This window comes from Pieris brassicae, chromosome 8 (genome assembly GCF_905147105.1).
Source record: "Pieris brassicae chromosome 8, ilPieBrab1.1, whole genome shotgun sequence".
Lineage (NCBI taxonomy): Eukaryota > Metazoa > Arthropoda > Insecta > Lepidoptera > Pieridae > Pieris > Pieris brassicae.
Genome location: NC_059672.1, coordinates 5,918,117 through 5,934,672, shown reverse-complemented (window position 1 = coordinate 5,934,672; position 16,556 = coordinate 5,918,117). Strand labels below are relative to the sequence as shown.

General features: G+C 33.4%; 1 protein-coding gene across 2 annotated transcripts in view; it reads right to left on the bottom strand.

The window, feature by feature from the left end:
- Positions 1–14,489, bottom strand: part of LOC123712931 (MOXD1 homolog 1-like) — a 66,896-nt gene extending 52,407 nt beyond the window's left edge. For both annotated transcript variants that reach the window (XM_045666320.1, XM_045666321.1), the window contains exon 1: positions 14,304–14,489. The gene's annotated coding sequence lies outside the window, so the exon portion shown is untranslated. The remainder of the gene's footprint in view (positions 1–14,303) is intronic.
- Positions 14,490–16,556: the final 2,067 nt, after the last annotated feature.

Below are 16,556 nucleotides of genomic sequence, written 5' to 3'. Positions count from 1 at the left end.
GTTATTTGATTTCCAAAAATTGTAAACTGAAAAAAATCTACTCAAATAACAGTGTGATTTTGAATCCTAAAATAAATTAAACCAAAATTTATCCAATTATAGTATTTTAAACACTCCGCGAGCTTTAGTTTATAACCCGTCGAAAATAAGGCCTGTTTTACAACGTCCGTAAAATTTAAACCGTTGTAACATTGTAAGGGAAATGATCCATTCATTGTTACTATCGCGTCATACTTAAGAAACATTGTAAGAATTTGCGACCTTATTAGTTTTAAGACAGGATTAAAAATCGAATGGACGTTTTTACTAAAGTTACGGTCTTTTGTGTTAAAGATCTGAGCTGAACGGACGTTGAAAAAAGGGGCACGACGGGAACACACCTGTCAGTAGTGTTGCCAGTTTTTGAAGAGGACGGGTGAATGGCGGCCTTTACAATGGGCTGTTTGAATTTTGAATTTTGAACACTTTTTCGAATTTTGTTCCGTGTCGAATCTTTCATTGTTCCAAGTGAATGATAGAAGTGGATACCCATTCCAGAATCTATTATTTACGGTGTAACTTATACGCAAGATTTATTTTAACACTTAAAGAATTGTTTTGCTATCGAATTTGAGGCTCTAATGCACGACAGATTTCAAAATTTTTCACTTAGTTAGTTTACAAGCAACGCAAACTTTTTAAATTTGGATTTTTTATGCAATTTTTTTAACCAAACCTATGCCCATATCAACGTTAAACTCGGGACTAACGAAACCGTACTACGATGTCAATAGATTTTTTGATATCTAAATGCATTTTTGCTTGGCAAAATTTACTCCAAATAAAACTTGTTTCCAAATATTTGGTTACAAATGAATAGGTGTAAACCAATAAATATTGGACTCGGCCCACGTATGAATAACATGCTCCATTAAAAAATCATAACATAAATATAGGAGTTCCTATGTGTCATTCTGAAACTGGCCATTTCGTTACATCACAACCAGTTTAGCGATCAGTCAACAAACTTTGCGGCGCGCCAGTTTAACTATTCTCTTTATGGGCATCCACTTGGGTCAAGTTCTCATCATTACTAGAGACAAATAGAGAAAAGCAGCAATTTTTATACTTTATAGTAGGCGATGTCGTAATAAACATTTCGTCGATGTTAAGGACATTTCTTCTCAATTGACAGCTTTAAGCTTATAAATTATCTTTTATAAAAATATAAAATCTTTTTTTAATAGTTGTTACATTCCGTAATTGAGAATTGGGATGATTATCCGTATTTTAATCACGTTTTTATCAAATTTAGAGAAAATAAATCAATCAGTGGCAATACAACCTTTTTAGGTCTGTGCCTCAGATTACTGTTGTGTATTATTAGTCAATCTAATAGGCAAGTACGTTAGCCTCCTGTGCCTAACACCATCAACTTTTTGGGTCTAAAGCAAGCTGATTTTCTCACGATGTTTTCCTTTACCGTTCGAGCGAATGTTAAGTACATAGAAAGAACATCCGTTCCAAAAGAAGATATAGTGCGCCAAAATTTAAAGTATTGTTAGATTGTATTCCCGGTCCTTGAAATCACAACCTATTGAATTCCCGACGCGAATCATGAATTATGTTTTAGCACAATTACATCACCCGAAAAAATGGTTAACAAGAGGAACAAAGCCCATTCATGCGCCCACGACTATGCATACCAAAACACCAAGTTTCATTGCTCTTAATGTTGAACTGTGTTGTTTGAATTGTAAAGAAATATAGACACGGCTGAGCACAGATTTCTTTATTTTCATATCGTTTAATGTTTAATATGTATTGCGTGTGAAATGTCTTTCTTAAATGTAAGCGATAGTATAAGATTGTAATAAACATACCTAGTCCAGCCATATAACTATAACATAACTTATGTTACAGTTAAAAGGCATTTTTTTTAATAAGGTAAATTAATGTTATTAAAATGTATACCTATTATATTTATTAAAATCTCAGCAAAAAAAATATTCGAAATGGTCACATTTTGGCTTACAGGTCTTTAAACAGTTTGGCCACGAATCGATGGATTTTCACTGTTTCCAGTGAGACTGTTTGTAGTTTTAGAGTCAAGATAAGACACGCTCCACGAAACCATCACTGACGCAGGATGATGACACCGTTGTTCCTATCCGACCACTTGAGCAGCTTCTTTAAAACTATGAGCATATACTTTATCATTTGCATATTGTAGTGTTCAATCCTGAATTTTTTTTCATCGGTAAAGAGGTTATTACTGTGCTTTTCACCTGCGTATCGCGACAGAAGGAGTTTTGATCGATCCACTCTCTTTAATTGTAAATATTGATTTAGGGCATGTCCTCTATATCGACGATAAGCGGGAAGTCCTAGCGGGAATGTTTATTATTATATCTTTATTATCTCCTAATGGGGGCATAACAGCCTTTGTAGTTCAACAGCACGCAGCCGCCCCGACTTTTTCTGGTCTTCGACAAACGCAGTATCTGACAGTGTTGTATATGTTGATAGTACGATATGTACGAACATTAGGCTGGCACCAAGCTTTTGAAGTGCCTGGAATATACCGACTTTGTGCAAGGCATAATATACGTGTCCTATATTTTAAATAATTAAAAAGGTTAAAAAAATGCACTTTAATTTGTAACAAAACTTCATTCCAGACTAGAAAATAACCTCCTAAGTGTTATTATATCTGTGAATTTGTAAGACGAACTAAATAACGCTTTGTACTTTAGTTAAAAGAGTAAATTTAGACAGTTTTTTTTAATGAATACGAAATTAATGTATATTGGAAGGCAGTTAAAGCAAGGTCGTACAGACGAGCGTTGGCTAAACCAGTGAATTATCATATGCCTACACTTATGCACTGCAAGAAGACATGTTGTGAATTTAGTGTGTCTGAGACCGACAGGGTCGTCTTCATGACTAAATGATAAAAAAAGTCTGCCTCAAGTCTCATTGCTTAGGGCTTAATAAGACATAGACAACTTTGACATAGACTCAGGCAACATGACTTGGTAAAAGGATAGTTAACATTATGTCAGCTCTAGTTAGTCTTAGAGTACCCTATATTTACATTAACTGGGTAGAAAGAATTTAAATAATCCGTAAAACACGAACATTAACGCGCCCATTTAGTCAAACATTAATAAAGGCTTCACGTGCTCCACCCATTACTAATAAATTACTTTGTCGCCCATATATTTGTCTTTTAGTTGAAACCCGGGTGATTACTTCAAATTAGCCGACATTTTGTGGAATGCGGGTACATGGGTGATGTAATGCTAGTATTCTGTATTCGTACTCAGTTTATTTGCATAAGCTCGCTAGGGAATGGTAGAGAATCCGTAATCAGATAAGCGCCGAGGTAAGTTCGTGAATTTAAGCATTGATCGTGTAATATGGAATAATGTGACTTGGTTTGTGAGAACTTAATTGAAGTTTGCGCTGAGTTTCGCGCTATACTGTGAGAACTATTAACTGTCGTGAAAGCATTAGTATTAGTATTGATACAATCCAAATATACCCATTATATTATTGCTTCACGACTCATTATCAGATCAGCAATGAGTACACATATATATGTTAATTTATGGTACCTACATATTTGTAAAATGAAATAAAAAATTGTATTCTTATTTATAACTATGTACACTTATGAACGTCTTAAAATAGGTATACATTTACTAGCAGTTCCCGAATCAAGAACGCACGGGAACTGACAAGAAACAAGCAATTCTTTTTAATCATTAATTCAATTAACCTGATTGAAATTTGTCATTTGTTTTATTACTATGAGCAGTTTAAACAATACAGAAAATAACCAAACTTATTCGATACATTGGATTGGATAATTATAGGTATAGCCAAGGTATGCCAAAGCAACCACAACGCTGGACCATGTTGGCGTTGCGGTTATCCCACGAAATTCCTGGGTTAAGATTTAGCAACCATTTATAAAGCCGCATTTAATTGCGAGGAATTAGAGAAACCTTCACGCTATTTTTAAAGAAAACGAAATATACACAAAATGCGATGCCTTTTAGACAAAAAATAAGCAATAATTTTCGTTAAAATGTACCAAAAACATTTGTGTTAACTACACATAATACAAACAAACGTCGCCTTCGTACTTGTTAAATTAAAAAGAATCAAGTATTAATGAAAAATAGATGGAATAAGAGACGTTGTAACTAACATGTATGGATCAATACAAAATTATACATTTCAAAAGGCATATAGCATAATAAGACGATTATTTGAAACGGGTTGCCAGTTGGAAGCCGTCAGTCCGTCATTAAACGAAATCTTAGCAATCATTCATCATCAACCGTGATTTGAGGGGCTAACCTGCCACGGACTCCTGAGGTAGTTTAAACCGGTTGAACAAGAACATAAAAGATGGTCCCGTGCTAAAAAAAGGGATCACAATAATTCAATTAGTACTAGTAAGTATATTTAAAAAAAACTGGACGAACAACTCGTTTGCGGAAATCTCAGGAACTCGAAATAAAATATTTATTTTTGTTATTGATAGTTCATCACAAAATCTGATGTGTAATTTAATACTACATAATATTTATTTTTTAAACAATTCTCAGTTAACAACTTAAATGGTTATTAATGACATTAGTACATATAAGTACTATTTTATCGTCCGTATCTTTACTAAACGGTTTACTAATTCTTGAAACGAGTCAGTACAGCTGTGTTTTTCTTAAGATTAAATGATAGGCGTTATATATATTTTTGGCCAACTTTAAAAAGGTTTAATGATGCCTAAACTCGCGCTGATGTTATGGATGCCATTATCAAAATTAGCTTCGTCTGATTTTTTATGAGTGCATAATAAAAACAAGGTATAAAATGTGGTTTGAATTTATTACTAGCTGTACTGTGCTTGTAATCTACCAATATAAAGTAAAAATCTTAAGCCCTCATTCATTGACATACAAGTGAAACACGTTTATGAAACATCGAAATAGTCGTAGTAATTTGCGTACTTAAAGTAATTACTAAGTTATTACTTTAGTTCTACTAATTTAAGGTTAAATCGATACATACGTTAAAACATTATCATATTAGATTTTGTTTACCCGGAAATATATTGAGTCTATGGCGGTGCTATCGCTGCATATGGTGATAGCGCTTTCATTATTAAATTGTCACAAAGAAAATATTCGTTTACGGCGCCTTTTAAGAAATATTTGTTAAGTGACTTTATTCGTAAATATTTCCAAAACGAATCAGCCATTACGGCGATTGAAGGTGTACAGGCAATTTCACAATATTTTCTTTTTACTGTAATTTTCGGCACGCGAAGCCCCTTAGGCAAAAGGGTAAAAGAAGTGAACGGTAGCCGTTGGTATAAAAAAAACATCGCTCTTTTTGTTTCCTCTAAAACATTTGTAGAGGATATCCTGTTTTACAAGGGGTCATTATATGCGAAGCAATCCATACTTTTTGCTTCAAGCAATGATACAGAAAATTGCCGGCGATATAAAATGCACCGTAATTTCATAATATAAAGTTGAGATCGATCTTATTATAGATAATATCACTAATTAATACGCTGAGGCGGAAATTGCAGGAAACGGTTCTCGTAACGACGATGTTCTGATGCTATTTTCGATGCAACATTTTATACCTACCTATCGTTGTAGTGAACGTATACCTAATTAGAATTTGGTGATTTCGTAAACAAAGGGCGATTTTGATACAAAATATTGAAAGAAAAACTAAAAAAAGTACATTTATTAAAGGTGAATCACGAACGAGTCACGCAAAATGAATAAGGTTTTCCTTTGAAACGTCAGCTCAATCAAAATTGGCCAGACACGAATAATTAACTTAATCAGTTAGTCAGACGAAATCTTAAAATTTTTATATCAAATCAGCGGTAGTTATATTCTTAATTCAGAAGTTAATAGAAAAATTCCAATTTTTAGGATAAGCGTCGAAGTCAATCAGTTTAAGGTCTGGGCCTCAGATCGCTGTATCTGTTTCGTAATAATTTGTTTTATTTTAATAAACAGTTGCCTAGTAGGTGCTGAGCATTTTGAGCCTTACACACGCCGTCGGCTTTTTGGTTCATGCCGGTTTTCTCACGACGTGTTCCTTCACCTTGCGAGCGAGTGACAAAATATCCATTGGTACAGCCGGAAGCGAACCTACTAAATTAGGGATGACAGCACGCTGAAGCCACTAGGCCAACACTGCCCTTTAATTAAAAAATCGGATATTAATTATAACAGGATTAAGCTCTATTGTAGACTACACGAACGACAAAGTTAACATGATAATTACTACATACAGCTAACATTTTTTTGCAAACTCTTTGACGTATATTTATAAAAGATTTATAATCAGTACACAGAGTTCGTTCCGAACAATAACATAACTACAAACAACGTACATTTGACTAATGAAACTAATTAAGCTGAAGCGTACAAATAACAAATGTTGAAGACAGTCAAGTTCATGACACGAACCAACCGGTCACGACATGTCTTCAATGTGATAAAATAACAGATGACTCAGAAATGATAACATCTGAGCAATCATCTCGTTGATTTATTGGTGTGCTTAATTTTAATACTACATATGTTTGTACAAGAGTCGCAACAACAGAGAACATTAAGAACAAATTGAATAGTCGAAACAAGGTGGAACGTAGTTTGACTTTACGTCCAAAACAGCAGAACTCAAGTGTAATAAAAAAAATATAAAAGTCGCCACCGAGTTTCATTTCACAATTATTTGGCTACTTTTCTCCATTCCATTTTTTGTTAATTCAACTTCCTTTAACCATCACAAAAACTATTCCGGTGTCCTTATAAGGTGCCGGATCCTTATTTAGCACCTCCGCCACTCCCACGGCTTCAAATATTCTCTTGTTTACTTTATAGTAAAAAAGTTCTCATTAACTGCATAATTATTGATTTAACTTTAAACTAGTTTTCTTTCTGCTCGGAACGGAAGCGGTTAGAAGATAAACACGCCGAGAAGTTGTAATCAAGTTCGGAAACTTCAGTAAGCATATCTCAAAATCAAAATTCACTCCAATCCATTAGTGATTAGCCGTGATTGGCAGTGGTCGTGTCTCTAAGTGACGTCCATCGCGTCATAGCACTGAGATTGCCTGAGTCATTAATTGCCATACAAAATGGACTAAAATTTGTTGTCTGAGTGTTTAATGTTTCTCTTTCAGGTTTAATGTCAGATGTTAATATGTAATATAAGCAAGTGGACAGGTTTGATTGTAATTGTAATTAAAAGCAATTTTTTGGACAAACTGTGATTCCTTGGGTTCCTAGATATGTATATGGTATAAAAACATTATGTTTGGTTAAATTAAGTATTTCTCTCCCAATTCGACTTGGACTCCTTCAAGAAAAAAGCGTACCAATTCTTAAAATAAGTGTTGGCCTAGTGGCTTCAGCGTGCGACTCTCATCCCTGACGTCGTAGGTTCGATCCCCGGCTATGCACCAATGGATTTTCTTTCTATCTGCGCATTTAACATTAGCTCGAACGTAGAAGGAAAACATATTGAGCAAACCGGCTTGCCTCAGACCCAAAAAGTCGACGGCGAGCGTCAGGCACAAAAGGCTGATCACCTACTTGCATATTCGATTAACAAATGATCATGAAACAGATACAGGAATCTGAGGCCCAGACCTATAAAGGTTGTAGCGCTATTGATTTAATTTATTTTTTTAATTCTTAAAGACCGGCAAAGCACTCGCGAGTGGCTTTGTGACTTTCATGAGCGGCAATATCACTTAACATCAGATGATCCTCCTGCCCGTTTGGCCCCTGTACTATAAAAAAACTGTTTTTTGTTTTTCAATTGATGCAATCAATCAATCTTTATTATTCTTTTAAATAATTAGTTTCTAAGTAAAGAACTGCTGTAGTGGAACCCTTCAGGCAGCAACGTTAAACTCCTTAAGAGGTTTTTTAGTGTATTTGTAATGTTTAGTTTAATTATGTAAATGCAATAAAAATCGCAATCTAAACAATGTTTGACATAGTGTAGTACTGATGATTGCTTTTTTTCTGATTTAATTATTTGGAAAGTGTCCTAATGGTCCAGTTTATAATTTAGTTCGAGGAAGCGAACTGGAATTTTAGATCTGTGAGGTGAGAATTAATTATCAATGGCGTTAAAAACAAATCCAACGACTAGGCCGAACGTTAATCCTTTATTTGCCGAAACGATTAGTACAAAAGACAAGAATAAACTTTGTATAAATAAACACTTAACAAATTTACCTGAAAACGAGATGCGGGAAATGTTTTAACACGTTTTATTTCCGGTACTCGTGATCACATTAGCAAGCCGTTGACTCGACTAGTCATTCGGCCTCGACCTCTGTATATTTTTATTTCTTGCGTATTTAGAACATAGTAAATGTAATACTATAAGAATTTAAACGTTTCTAAACTATTGGAAAAATAAACAAATAAATCGAAATGCTTTGTCAAGGGTTTCTCTGGTCATTGAGAATAACACTTTAAGTTAGTACTATTACATTTTCTACAGAAAGCCAAAAATGTCCGTCATCTAATTGAAACCCTTCATTCATATTCAATTGGCATATATAATATTAATAAATTTGTTACGATTACGCCATTGATTAAAATAGGTAATAAAAAAGTAGGTACAGTTCAAGAGGTCTCAGTAAAAAAAAACCATCACAATAATTTCATTAAACATAACAAATTGCAAATTCAGTTAAACTACTGTTTTTTGTTTTACTATATTCTAGTATACATTATTCAGTGACTCAGTACACTTTCACAGAATTTACGATCTACATTCCACAAAGATACTTCTCGTTGTATTATTTGCGCAAACGCATATTTTTCGTTGATTGAAGTTTATAAAATTATGAAATCTGTTAGTTCTTTATTACTGTAGTAGCTACTATTTTTATGGTGCCGTCCGTTAATGGACTACAATACCAGTTGGTTCGCGTGCGTTAGCGGCCCTTTCGTGATATTCTTTTCGAAATAAAGGGACTGTATTTAAGAAGTTTTAGTACGCTATAAGATTTTAAAGTTATGTAAGCGTTTAGGAAAATATGCAATTTTGTAGCTTGCAGCTCACTATACCTGACTCCGTAAGTAGATTCGTAATTAATCTTCCCCGACAAACAGGAAGTCCCCATTTAGCTCATCTAAAGGGACGAATATTTTTCTACTTGATGCCTTTGTTCACGCTAACCATCAATTAAGACGTCCATTATTAGATATTTTCACACAAAAGGTAAATTGAGGCTTGAGAATATTGCGTTCTTACTAACAATACACATTTATGAGCCATGGGTTTTTCGCTCATATTACATTAGTAACATACAGATACTTTTTCGTGTGCGTAAAGTAAAACCTATATTCAGAGACCATTAGCAGCTTGAATTTGAAGTATCGTTTACTGTAATTGCGTCTTTATTACAGTACATTAAGGTAAGTTTTACAATAAAACTTTTTTATCTAACGTATTAGTTTTGACGACAAAGCAGAGCGATTGTCTATTCTTTAGATATAGATAATAAATCATAGATATAAAGTATCAATAGCTAAACAGAAATATCGGACTTAATATAATAATAATATCTATAACTTCAAACTTAAATCTGCTTGCAAGACTTGTCAAATCGTTTTTCTCTTTGAACTTTGACATACTTGACAATGCTCAACGTAGATTGTGGTTTTAGATACCAATACCTAATATATATATGTATCCTTGTTCAATATTGAACAATGCAGTATTCATAAAATAATCAAAGAACGTTAAAGTTTGTAGTTTTGTATATCTATAAAGTTTAATTATTTTTAATTGTGTAGGGAAATGTAGCTATCGGTTTCCAAACAAATTTGACTTTCCACTATTTTGAGAAAAAAATATAACATATCGATATTCCTACTCAGACATAATAACACTGTTGTTATTTTCACTCGTTATATCAATAATTATCTTAACCGGCCCCACAGTCAATCGTTCGTTATGAACAGCTGACGGCAGCGCCTGCCGCGGTGCTCCCTGCTATATAACGGACGAGGTTCTGGTGACCGAGCAATGATGGAATATCCATAAAACCGGCTGGGCAACCAATTGAAGAGGCAATATATTCAAAAATGTCTGGGAGTGCGACGGGAAACTATCACTCCAAATTTCCCAAGAGAGTCAGCATGAAAGGGCTTAGAGAATTAACTCCAGATGCTTCCTCGCTAACCTCGACATTCAGACATGAGCTGCCGATTAAAGATAGAGAGAGATATTAATAATGACCAATTATTACAAGTTATGAATATTCCACTTTAAAGTACTTAACTAAAAATATGAGCACAAATTTGAAACGAAATACTATAAAATTATATGGATTGTCGGTTCCGCTTTCTTCATATTTCGTATCAAATTATTTCCATTAATTTCTTTATAGCTGTATCACTTTCTTGAGTCTCGGATATTGTTTCACAATTATTTTTTATTCACTCCGACTGTATCTCCTAATATAGCATAATGTAAGGCATGGATATAGAGAAGAGATGAGGGAATAAAGTAAAGAATAAGTTAGTCCAATGGTCGCAGAAGAGATTAAAGTAGCGAGGGTTTTCTACTTCACTAAAATAATTGATTTTGTAATACTTTCAATCCCAATTTTTTTTTTCAATCAGTGACTACAACCTTTTAGCTGTGATCATTTGATTTTTCTTTTAGGCTCGTAGGTGATCAGCCTTCTGCGCCTGACACACATCGTGGGTTTATTGGGTAAGCCCAATCTTGCCTTAATGGGCAAGGTTTTTTTTACGATATTTTCATCGTACGACTGAGTGTTCCATGCGCACATAGACAGAAAGTCTATGTGCACAGTCGGGAACCGAACTTAAAACCTCCGTAATAATGGTCGCACTTAAGACACTGACTTTAGAATTGTCAGAAATAAATATTTACGCCATGTTTTCCATTTGAAAGCATTGTAACACTAATAACATATCAAATTTAAATAAATCCATTCAAGTTAATAAATATTGAATCATTAAAAACGCACTAACGATCGGAGCTTAATGCAAATTAGATTTTCATCCGTTAACCATCGCTTGTTCATCAATTTACATCAATTCGTTACCGAAACAGATTTAACTGACGAAATATACTTCCCATAGCATCTTAATTATGTTAATTAAACAGGAATGTTTAAGTAAATATGGATGTTTAAACTTTGGAGCGCATATTCGCCGCTCCTTGAGAAAGGCATTTTGCAATACTCAACTTTGAACTATCGAAATATCGACATTTAAGCGACTTTAGTATGAATTTCACATTGCGACAGAATATCTTTAAGACAATTGCGCTTAGATATGAATACTATATACTTGTATAAGATATGTGTTGTCGTATTTGTTTGTTACGAATCTCTGTATGGACGCGATATACTCCAAAACTAACGGTAGTACGATTCGAAATGATTCACAACTCAGTTATGGCATTTATTTTATAGTGCAAGGTGCACCTATACAGGTGTAATATGCATATTTTCGTAACACTACAATGAACATTTTTATTGTATAAAAACCCTATTTTCTCATACAAACAAATTGATATAAAACTGGTCGCAAAATTTAACACCATTGCCCATTAATTCATACTTAAATTTTATAATTCATACTAAATATTATCGATAATTTCACTTGTATAGAAATAATAACAAATCCTGATTAATGAGATATTATGGATTTATGTAAATTAACTGTATAGTATTGAAAAGGTTAAAAAAATTGCCAAAATACACGAAATCGACACGTGCGGTCGGCGGAGCATTTTTAAATTGTTCAAGGGTGGCATTAACGAACAAACATGTACCAGGTGCATACGCAACCTTGAGGCACGCCAATAACCCTAATCGAATAAACCTATAAATTATTCTACTAGGAAATCCAAACCTTGACCTAGGTTTGATCATGAAACTTTCACGTATTTCTAAACATTATTTTAAAATAAAAGATACTTACGCAAATTTTGATAGACTAAACTCGGCAAAGGTATAACACAACAAAAGTCAAAACTACTATTATTCGTATAGGTCCCTATGTAAAAAAATTAAAAAATATAATAAAAGAAAACTTTATTATATTTTTGAATGATTTAATAAAGCTGAATCTTGATTTACTTATTTTATAAAACAAGGTATTCAGAGCGTATAAGCTATGATCATAAAATAAAGAATAGAAACATGAAAATAATTTTGTAAAAACAGCGTAATTACAGTTTATAACAATGAAACATTTTTTTATAAAATGCATACATTCTATTGTTTATAATTCTCTTGTGTTTCATACATCCGTATCCTTGGTTGTTTTATTCGCAAAGCTTAAATTATACCATTTTTACCTTACTATGAGGCGCTTACATTTAATTGGTATTTTAATTAGATAATTTAGCCATTAATGATACAATGACCTCATGCGAATTGAAGCATCATAGAAAAAATTATAAGCTAGCTAATGGCGTAAATTTGTTGACCAGTTGTTGCTCTGTAATTTCCAATTCCAACAGCGATCCCGATTCCCAATGAGTTTTTGTTCCACGCGATTCCAAAGTTCGAGAGATCAGGCTTACGGATATTGACAGAACTACATCGAACTACAAAAACGTCTGGATCAGTATCGCTGTCGCTAATGGAAGTTACACAGTATGCAGGTGTCAAATATGATAATTTCACATTTGTCACTGAAAAAATATTTTTGTTAAAAAGGTCACTATATAAATATATATTTCGGATTTCTTGGACAAAAAGGGTTGTAGGGCTACTAACTTTGACGTGAAAGTGTTCTTATAACACACAATATATATACATGTATTATTTGCAATTTAAGCGTAATCGGCTGTTAGGTCATTGAGTCTGGCCATGTTAAGTCTAGGTATAGACTTTCTTTGGCAGTAGTCAAAGACTTGAGTTCAACATCCGTTTAATTGCGCTTTAGTCTAATGTTTACTGATATTTGTGTTCATATTCAGTTATTATTAAGTCTAGACATATTATACTACTGCTCCGAAAACATATTTTTTTTTATATCTATGTTATGTGTGGTCTATGATACGTATAACAAAGCTATGATTAACTTTCTTTCGTACGTTTGTATTGTAAGATATTCTGTTACATAATAACATTTTCCTTTAAATATATGTTTTGTGAAAGCCTACTAATAGAGGTGACAGACGGTAATGTTATATTGTAAAGAACCGATTGTTCAAGAAGGCACCTGTTTTATGATTGTATCAAACTAACTTGTCTTGAACAATCGGATTTTGTATGGGACAATAAAACAACACTTACGTAAAATGATAGGAAAACTCATTACAAGACAAAGGCCATCCGTTTCCTATTCCATCCTATTAGAGTATGGGACAGTGAAGTATTATTGTGTAATTATTACTTCGTATCTAGTCTATAAACAATAACTATATATAACATATTTTTATGTTTTGTTAAGTCTGTAACTTCGCAAAGCGCCGACTTGAAGTTTTTGGCATATTCACAAAAAATAAGAATAATATCCACTATGGACTAGATGCCCAGTCAATATTCATATTTACCTACGTGATTAACTATTAAAAAATAGCATTGATTTTGGTTCGGTGTCTCTCCGTACAAGTATGTCGAAGTTCGTTTAATGTGTACATTAACATATTTTTTTAGAGAAAGGAATTAACAGAATGTCGATAGTCGATAAATGTTCTCGAGATGTAAAATATAAGTTAAATGAGTAAATACTACTGGCACATTTTATCAGACACAATCTTAGTCTATTAAAATTCACACCTGCCGAGTGCCGACATCAGCTCCATAGGTGCTTTAGGAACCTTGACTAAGGAGGTTCTATATGAATGTATGTAATATTAAAGATATCTGAAATTGTTATATAACTGTAATCGAGAATACAAATTTTACACCCTGGTTCGATCAACTTAAAGCAACAGACTATTTAACTGCAAGAAAATTACTATTTTAAGGCCTTTTTATTACATAAATCAACAAATTCACGTTGAAAAGACTAAAAAATATCTCCGACAACACGGCGCCGGACGACCAAACCAATAGGTTATGTTTGGGACAATATTTTTTAACACATACCTAACATATAAATAACATCTTAAGTCGCAAAGGGCATCATTTCAAAAGCCAATCCCTTATTAGACTTAAAACAACAAAAAACATGATAAGTTAAATCACTACGGAAGCCGGCTGGCGCATCGTGCGAAAAAACAACAAAAGAATTGACTGAAGCAACACTTACTTGCAAATTCGTTGCACTAATTGGCACGTATAGGTTTCAAATAGTATGTTAACAATGTACCACACACTTTAAATTGAGCACAAACTATTCACTTGTTTATTTACGTTTCTTCGATTTTGACAGTTCGTAATGGCGCACAGCGCATGCGTAGTTCGCTCGGATCGACGACCGGCGCTCGACTGACGACTGACGTGAGGGGACGGAATTTGAAAAGCCGGCTGGCATGTGCGGTTTGGGTCTATGGAGGCGATCCTGGTTCAAAATGTTGCCATGAATAGAGGATATAATATTAAATGCAAAAGTATGAATTAGTAGGTTGGCATTTTTATTTAAAAATTAAATTTAATCTTGGTATTTTTTTAAAATAATCCTTACTGAGGAATATTCCGCAGCAGAGAAACTTAAAAAGATAGCATCTCCTTTACAATGCGCGAGTCTGTATAATATAATAAAATATTTTTTATCCATTTGAAGTTTTATTATTTTAATAAAAATAATTTCAGATTTAGATTTTGACATTATTTTTCGTTTGCAATGTTTCGATTGCTGGAAGTAAATTTACTCAGGAGGTATAAAAGACAAACCCTTGCGTATTGTGTAATTGTAATGATTATTTCTAATCTCATACTAATTGTCGTATTCATATAAATACTATTTTTATAATACGGATTAGTGGTAACTTAAATTACTGGAGATTGTGACACTTGGTAACATTAGTAACAAGCTTAACGGCAGCTGGCCGGGTGCTCTTTTAGATAACTAAAATGGCTCAGCAATTACTTTGCAAAATAAGTATATTCCGTATATCAGTACATGCGCAAGTTAACCCCTAAAGATTACGAAGTCAGGATCTCGAACGTGTGATATGAAAGGATATTGAACTTTAAGACGTTGTGGTTGAGTTCATTGTCGGTATTTTTGGTTTATGGAAAGGTGTGGGTTCTTTTATTTTCAAACAGGATATCCTGGGCAGGGAGCCATGCCAGTTTCCGAACGGTTCATTAGGTGTTGCTATAAAAAGCTACCCTTCTAGCACGTGCATTACAAGTGGGATATAAATAACTTGGTATTTAGCTATATCTTCATATTTTTTGTTTGATATTTTATAGTTTTATACTACTATACTTTAACTACCGGCTTGGTTCGCGTGGAAATAGGAATGATTAACAGAACTAGGCAGAGAGACATAACAGTCCCTACGTACGAATATGACGCACAGATAGTTGACGCTAGTATAGAATAAATAAAAACATCAATAAATTTGTGCAGGATAATAGAAATATTTTATTTAAAAACAAAATATTAGTTCTGGAAACGCTGTTGGGGCAGATTGTTCTCGAAATCGGTGCTATGCGCTTATCTGGATAGAGCAAAACAATATACAGTGGGAAAGCTACCTTATATTTCTTCAAATTGTCTATATAAAAGAACTTACTATATCCGTCTAATAGTTCATAAATCTCGACTGACAACTAACGATCAAGCGTCAATAATAATTCCCGTGATAAAAAAATACAGTAATAAATACGTTATGATGCTTGCTGATGCAACGAAAGTATATTTTTCCGTTCGATATAACTTAGACAAGTAATCAAAACTTTTTCGTTGCCTATATGTACGTATAAATCATATATCGTAAACGTAAAATGGTTTATAGAAAATACTAAAATTAAATTAATGCTATGTTCTTTATGTTCCCTATATTTATAAAAACAATTTCCTCGTCGAAACTTTTACGGAATTCCATGAGCTAGAGGAACCCATAGTAAGAAGACAAAAACAAGGTCCTTAACGAACGAATGATTCAAAAAAACATCCTGAGTCCACTTGAGACGCAATTATTAGGATCCAAACAATTTTTTTGTGTTGCCACTCGATATTTATTGTTCTTTTATTATGGTATTTTCGTTGTGAGTTTTATAAATTTATTGAAGTGTTAATGTATAATAATGTAATACAAAACCAAGGTGATTATTATTTGATTAAGAAATTTGCGATGTTTTTCATTGTTTGTTGTTTATTAGAGAGATGATTCCTTAAATTTTACGGACATATAAAATATAATTTTTAAAGTAGGCGAGAGTATGGTTTAGAAGCGCTAAGAATGACTCCCAATTGTCAAATAATAATATGTTTTTGACATACGGAAGTCATTCTTAGCGCCCAGTTTTGACGGTGAATCATACTTTGATCCTGTTCTTTTACAGGTACCAGCTTCTTTACATTGAAGTGTTTATTGTGCACATTAAAAAC